Raw genomic sequence first — 7091 nt, 5'->3', positions numbered from 1 at the left:
CTACGAGCGAAAGAGGTTGGCGAAGGAGCCTACAAAGCTTTCAGAGAACAGCGTCTCGAATGTGATCCACCAAATGTAAAATTCCACCACACCTTGAAGAAAGCTAAGCTCAAGGCACAAATGATTGTGATCGCAGAGAGCAGAAATTTGCAGATGAGTGAAGTCCTCGCCCATCCTCTCGGACCACTCCCATGGACACTGGCTAAGCCAGATGGCACGTTGCGCAAGACGAATAAAGCCTCCTTGGCAAAGGAACTCCAGAAGAATGTACAAGCAGCAGATGTTATTCCCCAACCCTCAGCATGCTTGATAGATGGCATGGCTATAGTTCAGCGTCTGAAGGGTGACCAGAAAACATTAGGGACCTTAAGATCTACGACGGCGACGTCGACGAAAACGTCACCTCAAAATAGAACTTCGCTCTAGTAAAAGTCTTTCGCGATTATTCCATCTCGTTCACTTCGTACAAAGTAGGCGAAGTATCCTAAAAATAAATTGGTACGCGCGGTTTCAGACTGAAAATAGAGAATAAAGGATTCTCTGTTGCATGCTCATGTTGTCGTCAAAACCTAAAATTTAGTGATTTCACGTCGTTTTCACGCAGAGAACGGCAAAACTATGAGCTAAAATCCGTGCTGCACGTGCAGCACGATTATTTATGCTCTTTTAACCAATGATATCATTGTTTTGTGGCGTTGTCGTCGACGTCGTCGTCGTAGATCTTAAGCTCCCTAATTTAATATTAATGTAAATCCCCGCAAAAACGAAGGATTTCTATCTTCTATTCCATGTATTCCTATTCCGGAATACGGTCAATCGAACTCGCCCTTAAACTCCCTGTTAGGGAGCTTAAGATCTACGACGACGACGTCGACGACAATGCCACAAAATAATGATATCATTGGTTAAAAGAGCATAAATAATCGTGCTGCACGTGCGCTACGGATTATTGCTCATATTTTTGCGGTTTTCTGTATGACGACGACGTGAAATCACTAAATTTTAGGTTTTGACGACACCGTGAGCATGCAACAGAGAATCTTTCATTCTCTATTTTCAGTCTGAAACCGCGCGTACCAATTTATTTTTAGGATACTTCGCCTACCTTGTACGAAGTGAACGAGACTGAATAATCGCGAAAGACTTTTACTAGAGCGAAGTTCTATTTTGAGGTGACGTTTTCGTCGACGTCGCCGTCGTAGATCTTAAGGTCCCTATTGTCAAAAATCTGCTAAAATGCTATTTTAAACATAGCTTTATTATTATTGTTGTTGCAAAACGCCATACTTAGTGTTTTAAATCATCACTTCGCGTATTCTTATTCCGGAATAGGGTCAATCGAACGCACCCTAAGACGACGACTACGGCTACGACTACGACAACGCCGCAAAACAATAATATCATTGGTTAAAAGAGCATAAAAAATCGTGCTGCACGTGCAGCAAGGATTTTAGCCAGTATTTTAGCGGTCCTCTGCATAAAGACGACGTGAAATCATAAAATTTGAGGTTTTGGCGACAACGTAAGCGTGCAACGGGGAATCTTTCATTCTCTGTTGCTCGTGGTTAGGATACTTTGCCCATATAAATGTAGGACGTGAACAAACTGAATAATCGCGAAAGACTTAAGATAGAGCCAAGTTATATTTTGAAATGACGTTTTCGTCGACCGTCGTCGTCGTAGATCTTAAAGTCCCTAACAACGCGAAATGACCAAATTTGAGGTTTTAGGGAGAACGTGAGCGCTTTAGGATACATTTCCATTTTCTTCCCTAAATCGAGCGTCGTTCATTCTAGTTTCTTTATTGAGGGTTTGCCACACCTTTGTCACGTTAAAATGCTTGGAGTAGTTACGAAGCGATTACAATAACGCGAACTCACATTTGACGACGAAGTTCTCGTTGCCGTTGTCGTTACTAAAGCTCCTTATTAGTGATTGCGAGCAAAACACTTTACCTGCTCATCTCGTCCTTCGCCTTTCCTCTTCTGCGCCGCTTTCTTCTTTTCAAGGTAAGCCACTTGCTCTGCGTGAAAGGCAGCCAGCACATCCGATTCTTTAGACTCTGTTAACGCAACCGATAGTGTAGAGAATACAACACAAACAATTTTCATACGAAAACCTGGCACTTTGAAGAGGAGGCAGACATGATATATAAAGTAGAACTAATTACCCTCACAAAAACTTCGCACTTAGACTCGCTTTGAAGAGGAGGCACACATGAACTTGGAAATGGCCCAACACTCGATTGCCATTCACTACTTTCACAAATCCCATAATACACCTCTTTTATCCCCAAAAATCTGCACAGGCATTGTTTTCGACTTCTCTTGGGACATTTTCATGTCCCAGGAGAAATTGCAAACAATGGTTATGCAAAACGTTTTTTTTTTTTTTTTTGGGAGGGGGGGTAATAGAGGTGTATTATGGGATTGTGCCGTACTGAATAGCCCAATTTCGATATACTAAAACTCAGTCCTGGACAAAAGGCATCATGTCGAGGCTCTCTGAAATAAACTCATACAAAGCCTTATATTTATTCCCTAGAGCCTCGAGATGATGCCTTTTGTTTAGGACTGAATTTTAATATATCGAAAGTGGTCTATTGCTACGCTTAGTAATTGGTTCAAAAATCTCCCGCCAGTTTATCAAAAAATCCAAAACCAATCGCGACTTGCACGCGCGATTTTTCCCGCGCTTTGAGGAAGTTACACGGAATTGCTACGAATTTGGATTGGCTCATTGCGCTCTTTGCACTTGCTGTGATTGGTCGCACAGCTGAAAACCTTTTCGAGCCTCCTTAATTGCTTCAACTTGGTGACGTAAAACGAAAACCTTAGTAACCGCTTCAAAGGAACCAACCAATCATAATACAACGCAAAGAAAATACATGCAGCGGGCACTTAGGGCGGGAAAATGAGAACGAGCAACTTTTATCTCTCATTGGCTGAAAGTGGGGCGAGAAATTTCTAACTCAATCACCAAGCAATTCACCAAGCATAGTTATATAAGACCAGGCAACATGTCCAACTCCTTTCGTCTCAGGTGATGGGTCACAGCAATTACTTCTTTTTTTTTTTTTTTTTAATATTCGATTGAAAAGCTCCGTAAAATAACCACGGATTGCAAAGCGTGTTTTTTGCCTTCATTATCCTTCTTCCTTTTTGTCTCCATCATTTCCCGCTTTACTCGTTTGTATTCAGCACTGGCTGATTCCTGTTTGCTGGAGAAAGGCGAAATATAAACAAAATCAATCAATCACTCAATGTAGGATGACATCTGATCAACCTTGGAGGAACGTTTCCTTACGTTTAGCTTAGGTTTGAGAGGAAGGAAATGGAGTGAAATTCGATAAAAATCAGTTTCACATGCTTAAACTCTATTTATTATGTTTTTATATGTAGATAAAACGATGGTTTGTCCGAGCAACTCAGAAGTGAGTGGTGAAAGGAGTGTGCTCTATATCGATTGGCCTCGGCTTGAAAGTTGATCTCGTAGTTTTCTCCATTTGCCAAAAAACTATGATCGGCGAAGCCGTTGGTCGAAAATTCAACTTTAGGGGCCGCATGTCTATGATAGGTGCAATATCAAAATAATTAATATGGCCCGATGTAAAGGAATCCGGAATTCCTCAAACGTAAGGCTTTGGAATCCGGAATCCAGAGCGTGGGATCCGGAATCCGTTGCATGGAATCCAGATCCACTTCGGCGGAAACCGTGCGTTTGGAATCCGCAATCCACGACTCGGGATCCGGGATCCATTTTTCGGGATTCGGAATCCACATAACAGGCTGGCATCTGGCATCTGGAATCTGGGGGGCCATCTGGATTTCTTTATAAAGGGCGAAAAATAAGACCTACAGCGTTAACATGAGTTGCTGTGGATATACTAACGGATTTTCAGATGCATCTGTGGTCATTTTTTATCAAGGTTATCTTTCTCTTTATCTCCCATTTTTCTTTTCTTCAATTTACTTCGCACTTGATCAAGCATCTTGGAGTTAGACTGTTCATCACCTGTTATCTGCAAGAAAGCAATATTATATCATTTAAGTGACTTAGTTTCTGTTAAGAATTCTTGACTCTTTATCGGAATACTCTTAAAGACTGTGCATTGGGAAATAAGGGCCTTACTGTTTTCACCAACCTACCAATGTAGTAATTGAAAAATCCATGGTGTGGCACGTATTTGAAAGAAATAGCATTTCAGCAGATGTTTAACAATTTTAATATAAATCTTCGCAAAAACGAAGGATTTCTAACTTCTATTAGCCTGCGAGCAAGCTCTCTTTCGGGGTGGGCGGGCGAGGAGAGAGGTAGCCAACAAACTCTTCCTCCCATTACAAAGTTTGCTTGGAAGCCCCACCTTTCACATACATGCAAAGGGGAATGATACATTGATGTGACTAGAAATACCTCATCTTACTCTAATAACATTGATAATACCAGATGTGTACAGAACATCACCTTGCTGCTATCCAAGCTAACTGGGGCAATCAATGGCGAGGTTTTCATACACAACTGAGGACTCATGAAACTCACTGTAGTTAGAAGAGAAGCAAGTTTACAAATGCTTCTTTAAGTTTTTCTTTTTCGACTACCTAGCCATTTACCTGAAAACTGCCAGCCATACATAGGTCTGAAAATTTTCTCCTGAGGATTTCAGGACATAGTTAGCCTCCCCCAATTAACTATGTACAATACATAACCTTTTGGTGCACCAAGATCTGGAAAGTTGTCCTAAGATTTCCTCAGAGACCTCATCTCCAATGCTTTCCATATCTGAGATTTTCCCCAAAAGTATGATCATCCACAGATATTTTTTTCTTGCGTTGGTTCGAGTTTATTTTGATTTTTTCAAAACCTTTTTCCCAGTAGGAGTGGAGATTTTTTAATGCCATATGATTTTATTTGTCAGTGGGAACACCTTAAGGGCAAAGGGTTATTATGTGCCACACTGAATGAAATCGTTTTAACTTTCCATGAGACATGAAAAATTCAAACACAGGGCTAAATTCAAAGCTTTTGATCCATGGGCGTGACAATCGTCCCTTAGGTTTGAGGCTTATTAAGGAGGCCCTGACACCAGGCATAGACCTTCATTAACTATTTCTCTATATTTGTGATAGTTGGTCTAAGAGCACAATAAAATTTATAAATTTTAAAGTAAAATAAAAAGAAAAGTAAATTATCAAGAAAAACTTCAGCTGGCCTTTGGTCACACTTAAATGCCTAACATTTTTAGTGTTGTTGTTAGTGCCCACATTTATTTAGAATTCCTTTTATACTTTTTAGAAATCTCGTACCCACTCTTTCCCTCTACTCCTTGACAATTTTTTTAGAGGGCCATGGGCGTGGCCCATATAGCAATATTGTTGTTACTAAGCAACCCAATTCATGCATACTACATGCACACAATTTTCACAGGGGTTCAAAAAAATCATCCATTTCATTACCTGGCAATTAGGTTTGATCAATACAGTATAAACAAATGATAATCTTATCACACTAAAATTATTGGTCACAAGTTCACACTAACCGATCCTATGATCTTAGTGGGAGAAGAGAAGCCACACCCATGGCCCTCTAAAATGACTGAGCTTGGGAGGCGGTGACCACATTGCTTAGTCTCCTGTCACATGACTTCAGCACACTAGCTGTCTTGAAGAAAAAAAACATACTTTGGTTGTTGCAACATCAAGTGAATTTCATTTTGTTTCTGTGGAATAAATTCACCTGAACAACTTATTTCAGTCTAAACCCTACCGCTATGTAGACGAGAACTAACCCTTGCAGGGATTTTAAACCCACAACAAAGACCTTAGGTGTGCTCACACTGCTACCTTGAGAAAACATGTAGATATCTTTAAATCTGATAATGGCAGACTTATTGACAACCAAGAGCCTAAATACAAGTAACAATCTCCTTCCTAAATCCCCTCATCATCATATGCAAATGTCACCTATTTGCTGGCAGGTTGTATTTTTGGCAGGGGTCCACCCTGAGGGTACCAGTTCCAGTTCTAGGATTCCCTGGTAGCACAGCTAAGAAACTAACAGTAGAGGCATATGCTGCTGATGAGTGTTCCATCTGGAACTAAATCAATAATACAGATTAACACATACATAAAAATAATAATAACAACATTGACTTTTAGACATTGAGTATACAGCAGCAGTGGTAATAGGCCCCACAAGCTGCCAACAGAGCTTTGTCATAAGGTCCTGAAAACTTGCTGCCTTGTCTAGGCTTGACAACAGAGGCATATTAAAGTTGGGTTGCAGTGGCCCAAAGCCTCACATTCCTCAATGAAAGGATGAGATGGAGCCGACCAAGAGACTATTGACCCCTCAGTCCAAAAGTGCACTTGACTCTACGATGATGAAAATTGTTGTTGGGAAAAAAAGAACATAGGGGAGTAATAGTGATCATAGCATTGAAAATAAACTTCCCTTCAAAATACACAATAAGGTTGAACCCATGGTGAGGGGCTAAAAGTTGAGATCTGAACCAGAGAGCCATGAAAATAAGCTGCAAGAAGACTGGGAGCTCACTTCCAAAGTCATGGTTATGCGACCTTAACAAGACAGGAATTACTTTCAGTTGGTTAATGCCACTTTGTAAGTTAGCTGGGGTTTTAATCTCTCTGGGTAATAATAAAGGGTAATGAAGGTTACGTGTATCAGGGGAATTCAAGGTGGTAAATTTTACAGTAAACATGTTAATTTGTTGTTTGCTAACTTCCTTTTCTGTTTGTTTTTATCAGAGCTGTATTATCATTTATTCCCACCTGAGTTGCAGAGTGGGACATCAACGTCTAGCTGGTCGTGTACCTCATGTGCAGTGTAATATATTTTCATTAATACTTTATCAGGGAAAACCAAATTGATATAAATGACCCTCAATCTAGCAAGGGTTAATTTTGCTTAAGGAATTTTCCAATGTTCTACAGGTTGCAGAACCATAAAATTCACAAGGAAAAAAAAGGTAAAAGCATTGGTGAAATGTAAAAAAGGCAAATTATTAGTTGATTAACTTGACATTTAAGTAAAATAATTTTCCTGCTTATCTATGGTCTTTAGTAGGGTGGGGG

This window comes from Montipora foliosa, chromosome 10 (genome assembly GCF_036669935.1).
Source record: "Montipora foliosa isolate CH-2021 chromosome 10, ASM3666993v2, whole genome shotgun sequence".
In the NCBI taxonomy this organism is placed as follows: domain Eukaryota; kingdom Metazoa; phylum Cnidaria; class Anthozoa; order Scleractinia; family Acroporidae; genus Montipora; species Montipora foliosa.
This window is presented reverse-complemented; position numbering follows the sequence as displayed.